Source organism: Chlorocebus sabaeus, chromosome 23, assembly GCF_047675955.1.
Source record: "Chlorocebus sabaeus isolate Y175 chromosome 23, mChlSab1.0.hap1, whole genome shotgun sequence".
NCBI classification, from domain to species: domain Eukaryota; kingdom Metazoa; phylum Chordata; class Mammalia; order Primates; family Cercopithecidae; genus Chlorocebus; species Chlorocebus sabaeus.
Window position 1 is genome coordinate 36128221 of NC_132926.1, and position 25813 is coordinate 36154033.

The window sequence follows — 25813 nt, forward strand, 5'->3', positions numbered from 1 at the left end:
CACCCAGAGCTATTTATTTGTCCTGAGAGTAAAAACACTGTCTGAGAGAGAGAACTCATTTATGAGCTGTCAGCAGGTCCCTTTAGGTTCATCTCAAAAATACTTTTTTTCCCGAAGTACACGGCTAGGTCTGCAGGGGCTATATTGCATAATGCTGTGAAGACTACTGAATTTACACTTCCCAAGGAGTCAGCAAAATTTGGAAAATCCTCTGTGATCTGCTCCCATTTTGCTCTCCAGCCTCACCTTTCTCCATTCCCTTCCCCCCCACTTCAGTGGGGTCTTTTCTTAGTTCTTGGAGCAGGCCACACCCGTGACCTTGTGCCTCTCCTGGCCACCCCCCTACCCTGTTACTTCCCACTTCCCACTTCTGGTCTGACTGTAACTTCCCTTTGTTATTAAAATGTAAAATTATAAATATATTACGCATACAGATAAGTGTATATATTTTGTGTATCATTTAAAGAATAATAATATAACAGATACCTGCATACATACTACCCATAAAACAGATACCTGCATACATACCACCCGACTTAAGAAATATAAAAAAATAGAAGTTGAATGTTGTGCTTAGAAGCCCTCTGCGTATTCCCCCATAATCAAGTCTCTCTCCTAAGTTATCCCAGAGGTAACTACAATGCTGACGTTTGTGTTAATCATTCCAAGGCTTTTCTATGTTGTTACCACCTTGGCATATATCCCTAAACAGTATGCTGTTTAGTTTTGTCTATCTGTGAACATTGTATGAATGGACTCACAATGTGTGTATTCTGTGACTCGCATCTTTTGCTTAATAGGAAGTTTTTGCATATATTTATGGCTAATTTTCACTGCTGATTCTTATATTTCATTCTGTGACTACACCGCCATTTATGTGTCATTTGGGCAATTTTCAGTTTGGGGCTGTTATGAGCGATGTTACTATGAACATTTTTGTACATGTCCCCGGTGCACATGTGCAAGAATTTCTCCAGGATATACATCTAGGAGTGGAATTGATGGGCCGTAGGGTAGGAGCCTGTTCAGTTTTATTGGGCAATAACACACTGTTTCCCAATGTGGCTATAACAATTTACACTTCCACCAGCAGTGAATGACAATTACTGTTACCCCACAGTCTCACCAGCATGTGGTAAGGCCTGGCTTTCTAATACCTGCTGATTGGGTGGGTGGGAAATGCTATCTCATTGTGGTTTTAAATTAATTTCTCTGAGTACCAGGAGCTTTCATTTTTTTTTTTTTAATATTTATGGACCATTCTTGTTATACGAAATGCCTGTTCATGTCCTTTGTCTCCCACTCCTCCATGGGGTTATTTATTATTTTTGTATTAAATTGTGGAGTTCTAATATATTGGATATGAATTCTTTGTAGCTTATATTTTTACTCTATGGTGTCTTTTGATGAACTGAAGTTCTGATTTTTCATATAGTCAAACTCACAATATATTCCCTATGGTTCACATTTTTAAACAGTCTTCAATAAGTTTTTTTTCCTCCCAAGGTCATACGGATAAACTTCTATACTGTCTTCTAAAAGTTTTATAGTTTTGCCTTTCACATTTAAGTCTTTAATCCACCTGGAATTGATTTTTGACAAGGGAGGAATCCAATTTCATCTTTTTCCACATGGATACCCAATTAGCCCAGCACCATAGTTCATCCTTCCCTTCTGATCTGCAAAGTCTGCTCTGTCATAAATCAAGCCTCCATGCTGTGTCTGCTTCTAGGTTCTCCAGCATGTTCCATTGGTTTCATAGAATCTATATGCTAAATCCATGCCATCTTAATTAGCTTTGAAATAAAAACGGAAATCTGATTGGGTAAGTCCAATTCTTTACCCCAACCATCCATCTTCTTCATTAGAAGTGTCTTGGCTCTTGGCTTTTTGTTCTTCCTTTTGAATCTTAGAATCACCTTTTGAGTTTCATAAAAACAAAAAGCAAACAGACCCACTGGGATTTGAATTCATGGTTACATTTGGGGGAGAATCAACCTCTTTAAATATTAAGTCATCCCATCCAAGAACATTGCTTAATTCTCCATTTATGTTAGAGCCTCGTTAATGTCTTTCAATAATGTTTTATACATTTTCTCAATAAAGGCCTTGCATGTCTTGTTTTATTTATTCCTAGAGATTTAAATAATTTTGTTGCTCCTGTAAATGGTACCTTTTTAAAAATCATTTTTCTATTTAGTGTACAGAGATGCAATTGACTTTCTTATATTGATTTGTATTCAGCAAACTTGATAAGCTCATGTTTATTCCTGTTACATTTTTTCTAGGTTCCTTTGAGTCCTCTATATAGACAATAGTATCATCTGCAAATAACGACAGTTATGTTTCTTCCTTTCAAAGACTTAACCTTTTTCTTCTATTTCCTGCCTTGCTGTGCTGGCCAGGCCCTCTGGGACAGTGCTGAGCAGCAACATGAAAATGGGCATTCTGTTCTTTTTTTTAATCTTAAAGGAAATGCCTTCAACATTTCACCATTAAGTATGATGTTTGCTGTAGATTTAAGTAGATTCCGTTAATCACATTAAGTAAGTTTCTTTTTATTCCTAGTTTGCTAAGACTTGTTAATATATAATGAGTGAACATAAAATTTTATCAAACATTTTCTGTATCTATTGAAAATGTCATATTTTTTTCTCCTTTAATCTGTTAATGTGATCAATTATATCAGTTAATTTTCTAATGCTGAACCAACCATTCAATCTTGGAGAAAAACCCAACTTGATCATGATATATTCCATTTCCCTGCATTTCTGGGTTTGGTTTGCTAATATATACTTGAGGATTTTTGCATCTGTGTTCCTGAGTGAAGCAGAAGTATACTTTTCCTTTCTTATGTTGTCTTTTCCTGGTTTTGATAGTAAGGCTGTCCTAATCTTATGAAATGAGTTGGGGAATGTTTTCTTCCATTCTTTGGAAGAATTTGTGTAATAGTTAAATTATCCCCTCCTTGCAAGTGTGAAAGAACTCACCAGTAAATCTGTCTGGGTCTGGAGTTTTCTATATAGGAAGATTTTAAATTACTGATACTATTTCTGAAATGGTTGCAATGTTATTCTAAAGGATTTCCAAGAGTTGTTTACTAGATGTAAAATATTTTTCCACAAGCCCTGTTTGTTGAAGAAAAGTTCCTGTGGGAACACTTGCTGGGTGGCCTCCCTGTTGGGGAGAAAAGGTAGTATTTGGAGTATCTACATACAGCCTTAGAAAACCCCACCCTACGCAGACCCCCATACGTCATCAATTCATCCTTAGAGAACCTGAGAGTCTCAGTGCCTTACTTAAGAGGAACCCCATGGGGGCAGCCACAGTTAGGAGGATTTTTGTAGCTTCTTGAGGCACTATACAGACATGGCTAACAGAATGGACTTTTGGGGCTGTCTGATGAGGGTTTGAGTTTTGGCATTGTAACTTACTGGCTGTAGGCAGCTCAGACTTTATCCCTCTGAGCCTCATTTCCTCATCTATGAAAGGATGCAAGAATAGTGGCTACCCCATGAGGTTCTTGTGAGGGTTTAATCAGAACATGCAAGCAAAGTGCTTTGCATAATGTCTGACTCATATGGTAACCTAATAAATGGTTACCATTGTCACTGTTATGACATAGGAGACATACAAAGCCGATGTCTGGGGAGAAGAAGCAGACAATAGGACTTCCTCAGTTGAATTGGATTTAAGAAGGAAAGATTCATTCTCTAGGATACAAAGGCCAGCCACCATCGTCCAGATTGCCTTTGAGGAAGACCCAGTGTGGGGTGGCTTAGCCCAAGTATGGGGGACATGCATTTAGGAGTCTTTCTTCCTTTTCCCTGATGCTAGGTTGGCCATTCTCATGGATCCTGAGGCTTCCATCCCTGGCACTTCCCCATAGCTATGCTCTGCATTGGCTTCTTGGGAAAAAGCGGAAAATGCAACCCACACTTCAAACCACAAAGACAAATATGCTTTCTCCTTTGGTTGGGCACAGAATGTCTCCTGTCCTGCTACTCCCCTGCCGTTTTCCTTTTTTCAGATAGAGTATCACTCTGTCACCCAGGCTGGAGTGCAGTGGTGTGATCTCGGCTCACTGCAACCTCTGCCTGCCACAATCCAGCAATTCTCGTGCCTCAGCCTCCAGCATAGCTGGGATTACAGGCGTGCGTAACCAGGCCCAGCTAGTTTTTGTATTTTTAGTAGAGATGGGGATTTGCCATGTTGGCCAGGCTGGTCTCAAACTCCTGACTTCCAGTGATCCACCTGCCTCAGCCTCCCAAAGTGCTGGGATTACAGGCGTGAGCCACCATGCCTGGCCATTTGAAAATTTCTTTTTTAAAATTTTAAGTAGAGACTATGTCTCACTATGTTGCCCAGGCTGGTCTCAAACTCCTGAGGTCAAGTGATCCTCCTGCCTCAGCCTCCCAAGTAGCTGACACTACAGGTGTGGGCCACTGCGTCTGGTCTCCCCTGCTATTTTCTACCTGATGCTTTCCTGAGACCAAGGGTCCTGCTGCTTTCAAAGCAGGGTTTGGGCATCAAAGCAGGGTTTGGGCATCAAAGCAGAGTGTGATGGGATGGGTACTGATAGGGCTTTTTGAAATGCCAGGGTACACAGAAGTCTTAATTATAACCCTTGCCCTCCTCATCCTCACAGTCCGCTTGAAGAAGTAACTGTTTGGCAGTAATTATGGTTAAATCCTCTCACCGGGCCTCATTAAAGGCCATAAAAACTTCAGTATGCAAAGTGTCTCTGAAGTCTGCTGCAGATCTCCTCAGGCATTTACTCACAGAAGATGCTTGCTAAGCATCTGCCAGGTACCAAGCACCGTGCTAGTTCCGGGGGATCCATGATGAGGCCACTGCACTCACAGACAGTGGAGACTGTGCCTCCAACCTACTATCCATCCTACCCCAGGCTCCTGCCCTCACATTCCCCAGACAAGAGTATCCCAAAGATGGGTAGTCTCTGGACATCTAGAAATTTTCATGCTCCACTCACCTCTCATTTGGACTAAAGGACCTACGTCCTTATAAAGTAGCTTTTTATGGTGGAGATATTGGTGATGGAGGTTATTTTCCGAACTAAGGAATATGGACCCACAGCGAGAGGTGGATGAGGGAAAGCAGCAGACCGAAACAGGAGACATTGGAGCATAACTTTTAGGAACTTGGGATCTGAATTCAGATGTCCCTGGGTGAGGGTCCCCACTTTGCTATGCTTTCACTGACCGTGTCACCCTGGGCAAGTTACTTAACCTGCCTGGTCCTAAATTCCTTCATCTGGTTTAGGGGAGCTTTAATAGCTTTCTTCCTCAGGACTTGTCAATTTTTTAAAATCTAAGGTTTCACTTCAGGGGAGACGGCTGGTGAAGCAAACTGAAGTCAGAATGAAAAAAAGCAAAAAAAAGTTAATTAAAAAAAAATCCCTTCTAAGGAATTTAGTGAGCCCAGAAATAATTTGGCAATGTCAAGTTCATCTCAGCATCTTCAGAAAGTTTACTTTCTGCCTTGTGTTTGTTGTCTTTTAATTTCAAATTTTCTCAAAGGATATTATAGCGACAACGATGAACATTTTCATTTTAAAAAGGAGAAAAATTAATCGCTTACCACCACCACCCATTATCAAAGCAGTTGTCTTTGTTCTTTTTTTTTTTTTTTTTTTCTGAGACACAGTCTCACTTCATCACCCAGGCTGGAGTGCAGTGGCATAATCTTGGCTTATTGCAACCTCCGCTTCTCAGGTTCAAGCAATTCTCTTGCTTCAGCCTCCTGAGTAGCTGAGATTACAGGTGTGCACTACCATGCCTGGCGAACTTTTGTATTTTTAGTAGAGATGGGGTTTCACCATGTTGGCCAGGCTGGTCTCCAACTCCTGACCTCAAGTGATTCACCTGCCTTGGCCTCCCAAAGTTCTGGGATTACAGGCAAGAGCCACTGCACCCGACCTCTGTTCTTTTTTGAGTAATTAAGTGCCCTCAATAAATGAAGGATTTACATTCTTGGAAACCTAGGCTCCATTGCTGTCACGGTTCCTTGAAACACTCCCTGACATCTTCTTGTTGGCGTGTCTGCCTTCATCTTCTGAATTATTATCACAGGATACCCTTGGGAAGACACCCCATACTGAGGCTGAGACCTTGGTTGGTCATAGGACAATTTTTCCTTCTCACAGGATTATTAGAATGTGGCCACAAAGTCCACCAGGGTCCCAGAATCCTTTCTGAGACAGGCTCAGTGATCTCAGCAAGTGGAAAGGGAATGTGTTTCCAAAGCCATCACTTAAAGCTCCTTCTGGATGACATGCGTGCTGGCTCTGTGGTTCTGCAGATATCAGAAGTTATCCTTCATGGTCTCAAATGAGATTTAAACAGTTTTAATTGGCTATCCCCAGAGACTCACCATCCCTGCCCTGAGGGCCCAGCCCGTGGTGCCTGGAGAGGTTCCACTCCCCTGCAAGCAAGCCCTTTGCTGTCCTCTCCCATCACTGGGTGAGCCACAGAAGCTCAGGACCCAGGCTGTTTGGACAATTAATGCAGCTCACTCTTCAGAGCACTGCATCTGATGGGAAATAAAGGGAGAATAAAACTCTTCAGATAATCTTTGTTTTCAGGTGTCCTGATATTTTTATCTCATTGTGCTACAAAGGAATGAAAATATGTATTTGCATTAAGAAGGGGAGAATCCCTAATTTTGGCCCATCCTTATAACACACATAAGTTTTATTTGTATCTCCACCTTTTAGAACAATACCTAAGCACTCAATAAATGCTTGTTGAGTGTGCTTTTAGGAAGATCAGTGTCTGCACCATCTGGGATGGATGTGAGAAAACCATCCTTCCAATTGTCTCTTCTGTTGGTAATAAGACTTTCGTAACAACAAACAATGGGGATATATTTGTGGGGGAGGGATGTTACTTTTGTTCTTTACCTTTTCTTGATATTCCCTAACTCAGCCTCTTTTTCCACAGAATGTGGGTGTCATTTTTCCCACAAAAAGGCTTAGGGCATGGCCAGGCGCAGTGGCTCACGCCTGTAATTTCAGCACTTTGGGAGGCTGAGGCAGGCAGATCACCTGAGGTCGGGAGTTTGAGACGAGCCTGACCCACATGGAGAAACCCTGTCTCTACTAATAACACAAAATTAGCCCGGCGTGGTGGCGCAGACCTGTAATTCCAGCTTCTCGGGAGGCTGAGGCAGGAGAATGGCTTGAACCTGGGAGACGGAGGTTGCAGTGAGCTAAGATCGGGCCATTGCACTCCAGCCTGGGCAACGAGAGTGAAACTCCATCTCAAAAAAAAAAAAAACAAAAAAACAAAAACAAAACAAAAAAAAGGCTAAGGGTTAGTGCTCACAGATTTTCACTAAGGAACTTCCTGTAACTTCTGGAGAGACATGATTTGGGAATGTCTGGTCTCCTGTAATTGACAAATGCTCCTAGGTAAGACAATGTGAAAGACAAAAAAGGTTGAAAAGAAAGCATAGTCCTTGCCCTTAAGGAGTGTGTAATCTCACTAAGATGGGAAAAAAGAAAACAGAGTTGCAAAATCAAGAGCTAATGATTACAGTATACTTGTCAGAGGCCCCACATTCCTAAACATGTAATCTCATGTAATCCTCACAACAAACCAAAGGGCGAAATACCATTATCATCACTTTTCCCATTTGACCTTGAGAATGTCAAGGCAAAAATATATGTTTAGTAACTTGCCCAAGGTCACAGAGCCAGCAAGGAAGCTGAGCTGGGATTCGAACCTACATGATATGACTGTGACTTCAGAGCCTGTCCTCTCAGTCCTAACTACAGCCCACAAGTCAGTGTGTGCATTTTGGAGGGAGAATCAGGTGGTGCTGGCTCTAAGGGCTGGAAGGTTCTAGAGGACAGGAGTCAGCAAGGGCTGGGATTCTCAGAGAAGGGCTTCGTTAGCTCCCTGTGCCTCATTTGCTGGGCTAAGCCAGGAAGGGTTTGCCCCATTTCTGGGAACTCTGAGAAGATGCCTGAGAAGAGATTTCCCAGTCATTTCTCTGTTACCAGAGAGAAATGTGATTTACGGGCACACGTGTATAACTTTCCCAAGGCATGGGCAGTAGGGTGTCAGGCTGGGCTTTGGCCCTGAGCTGAGGCTTGGCAAAGCCTGAAGGAGAGCCAAGATAGCATCTGGATTGTCTCTGTCACCACACCTAGTGTCACCTCACCCCTCGGTCACTGGCCACATGAAATTGCTGCCTCTTACGTAATAGACAATTTTTTTTTTTTCAAGAGTGGTGGTCAGGGAACTCAGGTTCATATTACCTATATGAATCTTGGAAAAATCTGAAGCCCCTTCCCCTGGCTTTAGGATCCTAGTATGTAAGAGCTGAAGATCTTGAAGCCATAAGAGCTTCAAGAGCACCCAATTGAATCCTCTGAGGGGAAGTGGCAAGTTGAAGGTCATCACCCATGGGGCTTGGCCACAGAGTCAGACCTAAGTTCATCACTGGGAGAGGGTACCATGTCTGGGTAGCTGGTTCCAGAGGTTGGTTTGCTTGACTTGCTTTCCAGACTACGTTTCACTAATTTTCAGCAAATGTTTATTAGGCTTTCCATATGCCTCATCTGTCCTTATGGAGCTTATATTCTAGGGAGATGGCAGGTAAAACAAGATACACATATACAAAACCAAAACCAAGAAAACAGACTAATAAAATATACACCTTAAAGGAAGCAGAGATAGATGATGGGAGACCTGCTTTGGATAAGGTGTTTTCCATTCCACGCCCTCCTACCTGGCTGGGTGACCTTGGCTATGAAGTTCATCCAAACCTGACATGCTGCTTGTCTCTTGCCCCTGGAGCATGCATCACTGGGGGGTGCTTAGCTTTGGGGTGGGTCTTATTTACCTGGGGCACGTGGAAGGGATGGGGCTGGGGATGCACCAGTCAAAGGTGTATTTTTCCATATATGGGAGGCTACAGTCTTGGACAGTGGCTGCCTGGCCTCAAGCTTAGGGGTGCAGTTGATTTTGTCCTTCTGACAGAATCCAGTTATCAAAGCACTAAAGCATGGACACACCCTCCATGGGGAAGGGTATTGGTTAATCGCAAAATCCCCAGGGCTAGCGGGACAAGAGCAAGCAAGGCAAAATGATGACACAGCAGAACTTGGCATTGCTGCCCCTTATGTCCTTTATGGGCCTGTAGAGACCCCACGGCCCGCATTCACTTCTCACTCACCCATCCTGTTGATCCTTCCCTCCTTCATTCACTTACATACTTATTTCTTTATTAAATTCCTCATTATTATAAGAATTCCCTCACACACTCATTCACATCTTTCTTTCATCAGATTCCTCCATCACTTAATCATTCATTCAGTCTCTTCTGTTTATTGGGTCATATACATAGCTATGTATGTGTTCACTGGTTTTCACTCTCTTCATCACTCATTCATTCAACAAACATTTACTAGCCATCTCTCCTTGCCAGGCTCAACTGGGCTTAACCCTGGAGGGAGCAGGGGAACATCAGTCACCCTGTCTTTAAGGAGTTGAGGGCATTAAGGTACACTTAGGTAAATTCCAAAACAAGGTGGTAAGTGACAGAATTCCACCTGGAGGCATATATCAATTGTTTGGAAGCGCAGATGGGATGGTGCCTCCCAGGCATCCAGTGCTCCTTCTTCCCTACAGGGCCCAAAGTGACCAGGTACACACATTCTCACAAAGGCATTAGGGACCTCAGAAGTGGCTAGACCAGAGGAGGGTGTTTACTTTTTATTTATTTTATGTTATTATTTTTGAGACCGAGTCTTGCTCTGTCGCCCAGGTTGGAGTGCAGTGGCGCGGTCTTGGCTCACTACAAGCTCTGCCTCCCGGGTTCCCGTCATTCTCCTGCCTCAGACTCCCAAGTAGCCAGGACCACAGGCGCCCGCTACCACGCCCCGGCTAATTTTTTTGTATTTTTTTTTTTTTTTTAGCAAAGACGTGTTAGCCAGGATGGTCTCAATCTCCTGACCTCGTGATCCACTCACCTTGGCCTCCCAAAGTGCGGGGATTACAGGCATGAGCCACTGTGCCCAACCAGGTGTTTGCTTTTTAAAGGAAGAGGGCAATCTTTTAGCCCAGGGATCTGCAAACTCTCTAAAGGGCTAGAAAGTAAAACTTTCAGGCTTTGTGCAAGGTCTGTGTCACTACTACCTAACTGTTTCCTTGTAGTGTGAAAGCAGCCATAGATGATATGTAAAGAGTGAGACTGGCTAAGTGCCAATCAAACGTTATTTTTGGACACTGAAAATAGAATTTTATATAATTTTCACAGCATGGAGTTTTATTCTTTTGATTTTCACCCCTGCCACCACCACCCAATAAATTCAAAATCACATCTGTAAAAACCATTCTTAACTTCCTGGCTATATGAAAACAGGCAGCAGGTGCATTTGGCCCATAGGCTGTAATTTGCTAATTTTGTTATAGCTCAAAGAAATGAAAGAACAGTGCATAATTTCCAGATGCCAATGGCAGAAATAGTTTAGGGGTTAGTAATTCTCCTGGTGACCTGGTTACTGCTTTCTCTACAGATGTAGACAGATAGGGGCCCAGCAAGGGCCTAATCTCGGGCACAGGGAATCGGATTTTGAAAATACAGGATAAGTATTCTCTGACTTCATCATTGTCTTGCCTCCTTGAAACGAATGCAGACAAATGATTAAAGCAGTAAACTCTCTCTGTGCTCCAGTGTGTCTTGTTCAAATCTGTTTAGGGCTTGTCACCTGAGTATATAACCCAGGCCTAGCAAAGAATAGGGCCTCAGTAAATCTTCACTGAATGAAAGGACACGGGCACATGGTAGGCGCACCATATTTGTGAACAGAAGCAAGGAAGCAGCAAGATTTCTCTCGTCAATACTGGTTCAGGTCAAGTCAAAGGCAGTGGGGGAAGGTGCAAGGGCTCAGTTAGGGCAGCTCGAGCAGACCAGCGAGTAGAAAGATTTGTTCTTATTTCTGACTCTGCCCTTTTTGTCCTCAGAGTTGCCCTCTACTCAGTGTGGGAAAACAGGGCTTCCCTAGCTGAAGCGTCTTGGAAACAGACAAACTGGTGCTTGCAATATTCTTTGCATATGTAAGCAGTTTTTACTTCACATCTAGTTGTGCAATTTTCCATCAGGGCTTGATTGTTTTGGGATGGGAAGAGAGGGAGAAGAATGGATATTACATATCCCAAAGCTTGGGCATTAAGATACAATAAATGGTTTTTTTCTTCGATGAAAGGAAATGGTCCATTTTCTTGGAGTTTTCTCTTTATCTTTCTTTTGTTTTCTTTTCTGAACACACTGTCGTTTATCAAAAATAAAGTTCCTGAGGCATTCACAGAGGGCTGTGATAGGGGCCCGTATCTTGTTTTTCCATGAAAACAATGGAAGAACATGCCCCTTTTGTGCCCTCTGTAGAAACTCTCCCTTAGGAAGAAGGCCTGATTTTTAGCTTATGTGCAGAGAAAGCAAATAGCACAGGAGCTCGTTTGCTGAACAAATCCAGATGTACCCTGAGCCCAGCATAGCCCCCAGGGAGTACCCAACAGAATGATATGGAATCACCGAGTCTTAGATGATGGGCCTGCGTGGGGATGGTGAACACACGGCACATGTGTCCATTTCCTACTCCTGGGCCCATGACAGACATGGATAATCGATCCCTTTATTCCTTCTCACTGAGTCTGGTTGCTGTCCCAGAATCTCTCCTCAATCACCTTTGGGGACAATTGAGTAAGGATGTGAGATGCCCCACTGCTCCCACTGCTCCGGCAGGGAAAGAGCATGGGCCCGGAAGACAGCCAGACCTGGGTTCTGACAAAAACTCTGAAATGTACTTGCTAACTGAACTAAATACTTAGCCTCTCTGAGTCTTAGTTCCTCCATCTGAAATGGAAAGAAGTAACAACTGTTAACAACACTCACAGAGGATGTAAGACTGTGGCACTGGGTCTGTCACAAAATGAGTTCCTTTTTTGCTTGGAGCTGAGCGGGAATGGAAAGTGGGCCTGAATTATGTATTTATCGTGCCTTTGTTTATTGCTGTGGGGGTATGTTTCTCTGCACAATTTGTTTTTCTTTTCACTACATATGTATGTTTCTCTGTACAATATGTTTTTCCAACAATCCACTTAGTGCACAGATCCTTTCAGCTTCTCCAGCCAGGAGCGCGGTCGTGTTTTGGCACATTTCCAGGGACAGGGCACTGGCAAGTCTCCCCATCGTACCTGTGCAAAGTGTCAGGTTTCCCCAAAGCCCTTGTATTCTCCCAAGTGTTTGGGAAGAGTGGTCTGCTGGGGCTGTTCAGAAAGGGCATCTTTTTCACACAGACCTTGACTTAACTGCCCTTTATTCTGCATTTACTACAAGCCAGACCCTATGCTACATCCTGCACATCAGCTGTTCTCAGCAGGAGGCAACTTTGACCCTGGGGAACATTTGGTAATGTCTGTTGTTGCCACAGGTGGGTGGGTGGCGGGTGCTACAGGCATCAGTGGGTAGAGGCCAGGGATGCTGCTAAAAACCCTACAATGCAGAGGGTAGCCCCCACAACAATTATCTTGCTCAAAATGCCAATGGTGCTGAGGCTGAGAGAGCTTGCTGTACACGAGTATCTCATTCATCCCCTAACAGGTCTGTGTGGAAGATGCTATTAATTTGCCCATTCGAGATGGTGAAACTGAGGTCTTGCAAGGTTGAGTCATTTGGCCGAGGTCACTGTACCGTCAAGGTCTGTGTCCACATGTCTGTACTACCCTCCTTGTTCCCAGAATGCTACCCTGTGACATTGCTTTTCCCTTTCTTTTGCCCTTCTGTTTTATTTTGCTTCTCTTGTCTTCCTCTCTTGTTGAATTACCTTTCTCTGTGTGTGTGTTGCAGGCCCCAGTGGCCTTGGATATCAATGTCCCCTGCTCCCGGCTCCCAGAGCTATAGCGTCTATGTTAAAATGTCTGAGGTGCAGGCTGGGCTGCTCCCTTTTTCACCCGGGCGGGGTTGGGTCTTCTCAGTGGCTCACCTGCCAGGATTAATTGGGCAAAACGATGATGTAAAGTTTAACCTCTTGCTGGAGAAATGCTGAATCAAGGAAGTAAGCAAAGTTAATTATCAAACCTGCTTTAGTCACCAGAAACCAGAAAGGTTTTTTCCCCAGAGCACCTCGGGGAGCTTGGGCAGGGCTGAGGATCTAAGTACTATAGGAGCCACTGTGCCCCAGGAATACTGGCGCTTTCTGGAATGACCTCAGTAGAAAGGCAACTGGGCTGCAGCGCTAAGGACAGGTGCATGCAGAACCTCAGCTGGCTTCCTTTTTTTACCTGGCTGACTGCTATCAGCCTCCAGGTTTTCACCTGAGGATCACTTCTTCCAGGCAGGCTTCTCTGACTTCCTAGACTAGGTGGGACCCTCCATTACATACTCCCTTCATCCCTCATCATTGAACCTCACAGCACTTTGCACACTTAATACCTTGTAATCATGCATGTTAATAATTGTTTAGTTTTTGTCTTCCCTGCTAGCTTGGGAGTTCCATGACTGTAGCGACCATGTCTGTCTTGTTCACTGTATCACCTGTGCCCAGCTCAGTGCCTGGTGGGCATTCAACAACTCTGTTGACCAGCTCACTGACAGGCTGTGAGGGGCTTTGGCAACTAGGATTCACAATGGGCTTTGGACACTTGCCAGGTGGGGACAGGGTTCACAGCAAAAACTGCGAGGTGTGTATAGGAAATGGTGGACAGATGGCTGGCTCTGCCTCAGTCTCCATCTTGGTCTTTTTTATTCAAAGTTTTTTTTTTTTCCTGCATTCATTTTTGGCTTCTCTCACATGAGTTGACATGGAATTACAGCTGAGGGTCTGAATTAAGCAAGTGCAATTGTCCCAGGGGGCCACCTAGGTACAAGCCAAAAGTCACACTCCTTCCCTAATTCTGGAATTGTCACTGCTTATTAAGAAAGCAAAGGAGTTTTTGGAAGCCTTTGCACTTCAAAGCAGGCTCCAACAGATCATCTCTGAAGTGTGTGGCTGATCAATCTCATTCTCAGTAGAGCCTGTTTGTACAGGCTGGCCCTGGGGCGGTGGGGATGGGAGATGGTTTTAGTTTCCTGGCTTGACCTGATGATAATAATAACAGAGTGAACATTTATTGAGCCATTTACCACTGCTAAACCCTGGCCATTATCTCATGTATAAGCATTGCCTTGTTTTATCCTCGCAGCCATCTTATGAAAAGTACCATCATTAGTCCCATTTTACAGATATAAAAACTGAGGCTCAGAAAGAGGAAAGTATCTTGCCCAAGGTTATACTGTTTGGTAAGAAGCAGTGTGAGTTCCATCCTAGATCTAGCTGACCCCAAAGCCCATATTTTAATTTCCTTACTATACTGCCTATGCTGAGAAGCTCTTTGCCTCAGAGAATAGCTCTACCCAATACCTGTGGGGCCTGACAAAACTTTGCACCAGCCAGAAAGAAAACAGGTCTCTTGTGTGAATGTGTGTTCGGGCAGAAGACAGGAGGAATCACAACAACAACCATGATTCGTTAAATAATAGAAGCAGCTCTTTCCCAGTGTTACCTATCCTCAGAGTGTGCTATTAGCCAATTAAGGCACATAGTACTCTGCCAAGTCAATTTTGTCATTCCAGTGAGAAAACTGGGACCCGGATAGGCAAAATCCCTTGTCCAGGGCTACACAGTTAACTATGAGGGCGCTAGTATCACATTCTTTGAGGCCTCACTGGTGATGTATCTATCACCTTTCTTGTGCACATAATGGTTACTGCCACTTGGGACTATGTGGCTCAAAGATGTGGCATTCAGTTATATTTTATAGGGACTCAGCTATATCCTAAATTACAATTCATGTATTTATTTAATTTTGGGGGGAAGACCTTGAGTCTGTTAAGGAATTACCTTTTCCTGCCAGTTTTTTACATATAAGAGGCAAGATCACCCCCTCCTCCATATCTGTTAGTGTTGTGAAAAACTACACCTTAAAACATTCAGATTGGAATGATCATTTAGATTTTAAAACATTTGGCCCATTCCCTGTGTGAATTCAGGGGTTCTCCCCGGTCACACAAATGACAGATTCTAAAAGCTCTCCTTGCAGGAAAGAGGGGGAAGGTAATAGCAATGGCTGCAGCTTGATTTGTTGCTACCATTGCCAAGACCCTGCATGGAAGGAGTTATCCCAGTTTGCAGATGAGGACACTGAGGCTTAATGGGGTTAGATACTTAACTTCAATGTCATTTAGTTACCAGATGGCAAAGCCATGACAAGAAACTTTGCCTGACTCAAAATCTTTTTGTTTGTACTAAACTACCTTCCTCTATAGAATAAATAAAAACCAACCAAACATAATAACAACAACAGAATCCATAGATTCCACTTCAGCATTGGCAATATTTAGTTTCTAGCAGTCTATGCAATAGGAGAGATTTCTCATTGTACTTCCCCAAATCCTTCATGTTTTGATTTATGTTCCTTTTCTCTTCAGAACACAGGAAAATAAAACTGGTATATAAATGCAAGTTTGGAAAAATAAAGTCATCATTCAACCCCACATCAATCTTTTCTTCTCCAGGCTGAACAAACTTGGGCCTCTTTCTCCTGATCTTGGCACAAGTGTGGGAACCAGACCTCAGGAAGGCAAGGGAGGGAACATGTGGGCCAAGGAGGCCTGGACTAGGGGCCAGCCTAGGGCAGTAGTAAGGATGTAAACAAGGAGACTGCACAGGCAGGCAGTAAGATTAGCCCAGCTGGCAGTGGCCAGTGGAAAAAGGGGTAGCTGTTCAGTGATGGCAAACATGCCATGTGGGAAGGTGGTGAGAAATGAATCTTGTCTTTGAGCTAGGGGAATGTCCAGGAACAAAGAGAGAGAGAGAGAGTTAGGTTAAGAATATGAACTTTGGACTCTCCAATGTATGCTGAGGGATTATGATGTGTAGGTGTGGAGATCAATAGTGAGATAAAGCTCACAGTGCTGTGTCTTACACATAGCTCAGTATTACAGAAGAATTTTGGCATAAAATATTCAGGAGTGACAGATTTGGAACACCACCATTTTGCAACCCCTAATGAAATAATGTTCAAACCACCAGGTGAAAGGCTAATGGGGACCCATATAATGGATGGAGCAGGTTGACATTTGAATAGAATCAATTTTAATACAAAAAAGGAGGCAATTAGGCATTATATGCTTCCTGATGTGTTGCTATAAAAAGTACTTAATTTTTAACATGTGTGTAAATATAACAAAATGGGAAAAAACAGTCTTTTTCAGTAAATGATGCTAGAACAACTTCATATCTACAGGTAGAAGAATGAATCTGGATCCCTATCTCACAACATATACAGAAATTAACTCCAGCTGAATCATAAAATCTAAAATAAGAGTGAAAACTATAAGCTCTTAGAAAAAAAAATGCAGTGGTAAATACTTACGAATTCGAATTAGACAATGGTTTTTAGATATGACAACAAAAACACAAGCAACAAAGGAAAGAGTAATGTGATGACTGGATGTCATTATAATGAAAAACTTTTGTGCTTCAAAGAACATCACCTAGAAAGTGAAAAGGCAACACGCAGAATTAAAGAAAAATTTGCAAGTCATATAACTGATAAGACTTGAATCTAGAATATGTAAAGAACTCTTACAACTCAATAATAATAAGAAAACCCAATGATAAAATGGGCAAAGGATATAAAAAGACAGTTCTCCAAAGAACACATGCACAATAAATGCATGAACAGATGCTCTTATTAGCCATGAGGGAAATGCAAATCAAAACCACAATAGGATATCATTCACATCCAATTGGATGGCTACGATAAAAAAGACTGATAATAAAACAAGTGTTGGCGAAGATGTGGGGAAATTGGAACCTGCATACACCAAGGCTGAGAATGTACAATGGTGCAATCACTTTTGAAAATCATTGGCAGTTCCTTAAACACAGAGTTACTATATGATCTAACCGTTCCATTTCTAGGTATACAATCAAATGAAAGCATATGTCTACAAATGTTCATAGCAGCATTATTCATAATAGCCAAAAAGTAAAAACAACTCAAACGCTCATTCATTGAGGAGTGGATAAACAAAATGTGGTATATTCATACAATAGAATGTTATTCGCCATAAAAAAAATGAGTACTAATACATACCACAATATGAATAAACCTAAAAACATATTCAGTGAAATAAAACATCCACAAAGATCCAAATATTCAAATGCTGTGTGCTTCCACTTATAGAAAACATCCAGAATAGGCAAATCTGTAAAGACAGAAAGTAACTTAATGGTTTCCTAGGGCTGGGGTTAAAGGAAATGGTAGTTTGGGAGGTGATGGCTAAGAGGTGTGGGATTTCTTTGGAGTAAAGGAAATGTTTAAAATTGACTATGGGGATGAATGCTCAACAGTGTGAATATATGAAAAGTCATTGAATTGTACACTTAAAAAAACCCAAACCAAACCAAAAAACAAGTACTTAGTACTGCCTATGAAGTATTCTTGACAAAAAATTGAGCCCGAAGCTGTCAAGCCTCTAGTTCTATCAGTTTACAGAAAGTACGGGGGAGGCTGGGCTCAGTGGCTCACACCTGTAATCCCAGTACTTTGGGAGGCTGAGGCAGGTGGATTATTTGAGTCCGGGAGTTTGAGACCAGCCTGGCCAACATGGTGAAACCCTGTTTCTACTAACAACACAAAAATTAGGCAGGTGTGGTGGCGCATGCCTTTAATCCCACCTTCTTGGATGGCTGAGGTGGGAGGACCACTTGAACCTGGGAGGCGGAGGTTGCAGTGAGCCAACATCACACCACTGCAGTTCAGCCTGGGTGGCAGAGTGAGACTCTGTCTAAAAAAAGAAAAAAGGAAAAAAGAAAGTACGGGCTAGAGAGGAATGTATTATCACTGCAAAAATGCAACCATTAATATCCAGAATTTGGAAAATTCAAAAGGGCAAGGGACTTTGTTTTTTTAATGTGTACATGGTTAGGGGAGAAGGAGGGATGTGTAGAATAAAAGAAATTTGCTTTTTTCTGCCTGTGGACGCCGCCGAAGAAGCATCGTTAAAGTCTCTCTTCTCCCTGCCGTTATGTCTAAGTCAGAGTCTCCTAAAGAGCCCGAACAGCTGAGGAAGCTCTTCATTGGAGGGCTGAGCTTTGAAACAACCGATGAGAGCCTGAGGAGCCATTTTGAGCAACGGGGAACGCTCACGGACTGTGTGGTAATGAGAGATCCAAACACCAAGCGTTCCAGGGGCTTTGGGTTTGTCACATATGCCACTGTGGAGGAGGTGGATGCAGCTATGAATGCAAGGCCACACAAGGTGGATGGAAGAGTTGTGGAACCAAAGAGAGCTGTCTCAAGAGAAGATTCTCAAAGACCAGGTACCCACTTAACTGTGAAAAAGATATTTGTTGGTGGCATTAAAGAAGACACTGAAGAACATCACCTAAGAGATAATTTTGAACAGTATGGGAAAATTGAAGTGATTGAAATCATGACTGACCAAGGCAGTGGCAAGAAAAGGGGCTTCGCCTTTGTAACCTTTGACGACCATGACTGTGGATAAGATTGTCATTCAGAAATACCATACCGTGAATGGCCACAACTGTGAAGTTAGGAAAGCCCTGTCAAAGCAAGAGACGGCAAGTGCTTCATCCAGCCAAAGAGGTCGAAGTGGTTCTGGAAACTTTGGTGGTGGTCGTGGAGGTGGTTTCGGTGGGAATGACAACTTCGGTCGTGGAGGAAACTTCAGTGGTGGTGGTGGCTTTCGTGGCAGCTGTGGTGGTGGTGCATATGGTGGCAGTGGGGATGGCTATAATGGATTTGGTAATGATGGAAGCAATTTTGGAGGTGGTGGAAGCTACAATGATTTTGGCAATTACAACAATCAGTCTTCAAATTTTGGACCCATGAAGGGAGGAAATTTTGGAGGCAGAAGCTCTGGCTCCTGTGGCTGTGGAGGCCAATACTTTGCAAAACCACGAAACCAAGGTGGCTATGGCGGTTCCAGCAGCAGCAGTAGCTATGGCAGTGGCAGAAGATTTTAATTAGGAAACAAAGCTTAGCAGGAGAGGAGAGCCAGAGAAGTGACAGGGAAGCTACAGGTTACAACAGATTTGTGAACTCAGCCAAGCACAGTGGTGGCAGGGCCTAGCTGCTACAAAGAAGACATGTTTTAGACAAATACTCATGTGTATGGGCAAAAAACTCGAGGACTGTATTTGTGACTAATTGTATAACAGGTTATTTTAGTTTCTGTTCTGTGGAAAGTGTAAAGCATTCCAACAAAGGGTTTTAACGTAGATTTTTTTTTTTTGCACCCATGCTGTTAATTGCTAAATGTAATAGTCTGATCATGACGCTGAATAAATGTCTTTTTTTTAATGTGCTGTGTAAAGTTAGTCTACTCTGAAGCCATCTTGGTAAATTTCCCCAACAGTGTGAAGTTAGAATTCCTTCAGGGTGATGCTAGGTTCTATTTGGAATTTATATACAACCTGCTTGGGTGGAGAAGCCATTGTCTTCGGAAACCTTGTTGTAGTTGAACTGATAGTTACTGTTGTGACCTGAAGTTCACCATTAAAAGGGATTACCCTAGCAAAATCATGGAATTATTGGTTATAAAAGTGATTGTTGGCACATCCTATGCAATATATCTAAATTGAATAATGGTACCTACCAGATAAAATTATAGATAGGAATGAAGCTTGTGTATCATCCATTATCATGTGTAATCAATAAACGATTTAATTCTCTTGAAAAAAAAAAAAGAAATTTAAGAGCCATATTAACTCAATGCAATGTGTTTACTTCATTTTGTTCCCATTTGAACAAACACTAAGAACATTCATAAGGCAAATATAAAAATTCGAACACTGAATATTTAATGTTTTTAAGAAAAATTTTTTTTTTTTTTTTTTGAGACGGAGTCTTGCTCTGTGTCACCCAGGCTGGAGCGCAATGGCAAGATCTCGGCTCCCTGCAACCTCTGCCTCCTGGTTCAAGCCATCATCCTGCCTCAGCTTCCTGAGTAGCTGGAACTACAGGCATGCGCCACCAGGCCTGGCTAATTTTTGTACTTTTAGTAGAGATGGGGTTTCACCATGTTGGTCAGGCTGGTCTTGAACTCCTGACCTCAAGTGATCTGCCTGCCTCAGCCTCCCAAAGTGCTGGGATTACAGGCATGAGCCACCGTGCCTGGCCTGTTGTTCATTTTTTAGTGTGTGATAAAAAATCATGGTTATGTTAAAAATATTTTTAAAGAGACATTTGCTGAAATTTTTCTGGACCAAATGATATGATGTCTGGGCTTTGCTTTAAAATAACCCAAGAGGCAAGGCGGGCAGATCACTTGAGGTCAGGAGTTCAAGACAAACCTGGCCAACATGGCGAAACCTAGTCTCTATTCATAATACAAAAATTAGCTGGGCATGGTGGCGTACACCCGTAGTCCTAACTACTTGTGAGGCTGAGGGAGGAGAATCGCTTGAACCTGGGAGGCAGAGGTTGCAGTGAACCAAGATCATGCACTGCACTTCAGCCAGGGCAACAGAGTGAGACTTTATCTTAAATAAATAAATAAATAAATAAATAAATAAATAAATAAAATAACCCAAGAGGGGAGCAGGTGAATGAAAAGATAAATATCTGAAATAAGATTGGCCCATTAGTGGATAATTGCTGAGACTAGGTGATGTGTACATGAGGGTTCATTATACTATTCTTCCAACTTTTAATACGTTTGAAATTTTTTGTTGTAAAAAGTCCAAAAAATAACAGGATAGGGATTGAAGAGCAATCCAGCAACTGATTGCTAAGACATTTTGACTGCTAAAAAGTTTTAAAATAACAACAACAACAAAAGTGGTAGCCAAGAACTTAATATTCACTTTCTATTTTTGATCTTCCCAACAACCTTGTGAGTCAGAAGTGAGTTCTCATTTTTTTTTGGTGGGAAACAAGCTCAGTATTGATTGGTTCTACATCCCACCATTGGGCTGGGGAAGAGGTACCTGGGTCTAAGGCTGCCGTGGTTTATCCTGTACAACACTGTATCTCTGGGTGGCTCATGACAGTTCTTTACTCAGGAGGCTCTGGCAAAATAGAGAGAGAAGTGGGAGGCCTTCTGGTCCTTTCTTGCTTTCAGCCATCTGCCTGTGAAATCCTGCTAAGGCCTTACCTGGTAATTTATGAGAAAGTTTAAGGGGTTATCTTTACCCAGCGGGTACATTTTCAAAAATTTAACAAACACATTTCAGACACTCAGTAGTCCCCATAAAAGGCATTATGGGGGCAGATAATGATAACATGGAACAGAGCAATGGGAGGGGATATGTGTTCATCTAATGGTACCTCTTTTCTTTTCTACCCACAACTCTTTGGGAGTGCTCAGTGAGTTCTGGAGTGCTCTGACAACATCACTTATGAGTATGAATTTGTTGAGTGAAAATTGTAAAATAAAATAAATATTTATCTTGGGAGATATCATTATAAGACTATAAATGTAGGGTTAATTTATCTCTGTAAATTACCTCAAGAAGGAAGATTAGCTAAGAATCTTAAATGTAAATTTGAACTGGGAGAGTGTCCAAAGAAAAAAAATATGTATATTAGTACTAAGTAAAACCATTTCTCATGGCAGCCCTGAGTACCATAAAGTTGGGTTGGGACTCCTATGAAAGACAGTGGCGAAGGAGTACCCTGGGAGAGGATCTGGACTTGTAATAGTTCAAGCTCCCAGAAACTACTTTATTCAGACTATTTCAAATATGGGGTTAAAAGGACAGTCAGCTTTATAGACCTCAGAATTCCCCCAGGCACGTGATAGCTCATCTTCCCAGATGAGGAGCCCAGGAAAGACACTTGGACTTGTCATTATCATCCTGGCATAAGATGGAGGACAGTGGGGGAAGGAATCACATTCCTTACACTGACTTAAGTGACCCCCACCTTTTTCTCTCTCTTATCTTTATGGTTCTGTGTAATCAGAAGAGGGGTTTGGAAACTCAAGGGCACATAAGTGAACAAAACATCAAGCCTGCTCTTAAAAGATTTTCAATCTTAAGCATGTTGGTAAGATATATATGTGGTATTTATAGTGCAAAGAAGGTGTTATATGTTCTAACATATATGTTACAACACAAGTATAAACAATGTGCTGTGAATACAAGAGAGATGTATATGAGAGAAATAATTCTGTGGAGGAGCGGTGGCAAAAGCTTCCTTGAAAAACAATATGCTTATAGGGCCTTGGGGTATGGATATGAGTGTAACAGGTGGATGCAACAAAAATAAATTCCAGAAGGAGCAGCAATTATTTATTCAAAAAACATTTGTTCATTGCCCAGAATAATGCAGGCATTGTGCTGGGTACAAGGACAAAAAGCAAAGAGGTGGCCTAGTACATGGTGTGCATATAGGAATGTACATACACCACTGTACTTTTATGTGTATGCACGTGTGTGTGTTAGCAGACCTGGGAGACCAGGAAGTGAACTGTAGCCAGATCCCAGAAGGTTAGAATATCATACTAAAAACTCACTGAGGGAAGGGAGCACAGGTCTGCAAGTCCGGGACCTGTTTCTACCCTTGAGACATTGTGCAAATTACTTAATCTTTTTGGGAATTCCTAGCCAGCACAGTCAGGCAAGAGAAAGAAATAAAGGGCATCCAAATTAGAAAAGAGGAAGTCAAGCTATCTCTGTTTGCTGATGATCTTATACCTAGAAAACCCTAAAAACTCCTCCAAAAGACTCCTAGATGTGATCAATGAATTCAGTAGTCTCAGGTCACAAAATCAATGTACACAAATTAGCAGCATTGCTATACAGCAACAACAAACAAGCTGAGAATCAAATAAAGAACTCAATCCTTTTTACAATAGCTATTAAAAAAATACCTAGGTATACCAAAATAGAGATATAGACCAATGGAACAGAATAGAGCCCCCGGAAATAATTCCACACATCTACAACCATCTGATCTTTGACAAACCTGACAAAAACAAGAAATGGGGAAAGGATTCCCTATTTAATAAAGGGTGCTGGGAAAACTGGCTAGACATATGTAGAAAGCTGAAACTGGATCCTTACATCTTATACAAAAGTTAATTCAAGATGAATTAAAGACTTAAATGTTAGACCTAAAACCATGAAAACCCTAGAAGAAAACCTAGGCAATACCATTCAGGGCATAGGCATGGGTAAGGACTTCATGACTAAAACACCAAAAGCAATGACAACAAAAGCCAGAATTGACAAATGGGATCTAATTAAACTAAAGAGTTTCTGCACAGCAAAAGAAACTACCATCAGAGTGAACAGGCAACCTGCAGAATGGGAGAAAATGTTTGCTATCTACCCATCTGACAAAGGGCTAATATCCAGAATCTACAAAGAAATTAAACAAATTTACAAGAAAAAATCAAACAACCCCATCAAAAAGTGGGCAAAGGATATGAACAGACACTTCTCAAAAGAAGACATTTATGCAGCCAACGGACACATGAAAAAAAGGTCATCATCACTGACCATCAGAGAAATGCAAATCAAAACCACAATGAGATACCATCTCACACCAGTTAGAATGGCGATCATTAAAAAGTCAGGAAACAACAGGTGCTGGAGAGGATGTGGAGAAATAGGAACACTTTTACACTCTTGGTGGGACTATAAACTAGTTCAACCATTGTGGAAGACAGTGTGGCGATTCCTCAAGGATCTAGAACTAGAAATATCGTTTGACCCAGCCATCCCATTACTGGGCATGTACCCAAAGGATTATAAATCATGCTGCTATAAAGACATATGCACATGTGTGTTTATTGTGGCACTATTCACAATACCAAAGACTTGGAACCAACCCAAATGTCCATCAATGATAGACTGGATTAAGAAAATGTGGCACATATACACCATGGAATACTATGCAGCCATAAAAAAGGATGAGTTAATGTCCTTTGAAGGGACATACATGAAGCTGGAAACCATCATTCTGACGAAACTATCACAAGGATAGAAAACCAAACACCACATGTTCTCACTCATAGGTGGGAATTGAACAATCAGAACACCTGGACACAGGGTGGGGAACATCACACACCAGGGCCTGTTGTGGGGTTGGGGGAGGGAGGAGGGATAGCATTAGGAGATATACCTAATGTAAATGATGAGTTAATGGGTGCAGCACACCAACATGGCACATGTATACATATGTAACAAACCTGCACATTGTGCACATGTACCCTAGAACTTAAAGTATATATATATATATAAAACCCTAGGTATATACTTAACCAAGGAGGTGAAAGATCTCTACAAGGAGAATTATGAAACACTACTAAAAAAATAATAAATGACACAAACAGAAATACATTCCATGTTCATAGATTGGAAGAAACAATATTGTGAAAATGACCATACTGCTCAAAGCAATCTACAGATTCAATGCAATTTCTATCAAAGTACTAACATCATTTTTCACAGAAGCAATCCTAAATTCATATAGAACCAAAAAAGAGCCCAAATAGTCAAAGCAATTCTAAACAAAAACAAAAAATCTGGAGGCATCATATTATCTGACTTCAAATTATGTTACAAAGCTACAGTAACCACAATAGCATGGTACTGGTATAAAAATAGGAATATAGACCAATGGAATAGAATAGAGAACCCAGAAATGAAGGCAAACACTTTTTTTTTTTTTGAGATGGAGTCTCACTCTGTCAACCAGGTTGGAGTGCAGTGGTGTGATCTCGGCTCACTGCAAGCTCCACCTCCCAGGTTCACACCATTCTCCTGCCTCAGCCTCCCAAGTAGCTGGGACTACAGGCGCCCGCCACCATGCCCGGCTAATTTTTTTTGTATTTTTAGTAGAGACGGGCTTTCACCGTGTTAGGCAGGATGGTCTCTATCTCCTGACCTCATGATCCGCCTGCCTTGGCCTCCCAAAGTGCTGGGATTACAGGCGTAAACCACCACGCCCGGCCAGCCAAACACTTTTAAACAAGTGATTTTTGACAAAGCACACAAAAGCATAAACTGAGGAAGGACATCCTATTTAATAAATGATGTTGGGAAAACTGAATAGCCACACGCAGAAGAATGAAACTGAATCCTTACCTCTCACCATATACAAAAGTTAACTTGAGATGGATTAAAGACTTAAGACCTGAAACCATAAAAAAATCTAGAAGAAAACCTAGAAAAACTCTTCTGGACATGGGCCTAGGCAACGAATTTATGACTAAGACCACAAATGCAACAAAGACAAAAATAAATAAACGAAACCTAAGTAAACTAAAAAGCTTCTGCACAGCAGAAGAAATAATCATAAGAGTAAACAGAAACCTACAGAATGGCAGAAAATGTTTGCAAACTATGCATTTGACAAAGGACTATATCCAGAATCTACAAGAAACTCAAATCAGTAAGAAAAAAGCAAACAATCCCATTAAAAAGTGGGCTAAAGAAGATATACAAGATATATAAGCAGCCAACAAACATATAAAAAATGCTCAATATCACACTAATTATCAGGGAAATGCGAATTAAAACTACAATAAGATCCCACCTTATCCAAGTCAGAATGACCATTATTAAAAAGTAAAAAAACAGTAGATGTTGGCATGGATGTGGTGAAAAGGGAGCGCTTATATACTGCTGGTGGAAATTTAAATTAGTATAACCTCTATGGAAAACAGTTTGGAGATTTCTCAAATAACTAAAAGTAGATCTACCATTTGATCCCACTACTGGGCATCTACCCAAAGGACAAGAAGTCATTATAACAAAAAGACA

At 41.9% G+C, this 25813-nt stretch overlaps 1 protein-coding gene and 1 pseudogene across 4 annotated transcripts in view; one reads left to right on the top strand and one right to left on the bottom strand.

Annotated features, from left to right (window-relative positions):
- SH3RF2 (SH3 domain containing ring finger 2) overlaps window positions 1-25813 on the bottom strand; it is a 145660-nt gene that overhangs the window by 41518 nt on the left and 78329 nt on the right. The window lies entirely within an intron of this gene.
- LOC140709965 (heterogeneous nuclear ribonucleoprotein A1-like) lies at window positions 18057-19209 on the top strand (annotated as a pseudogene).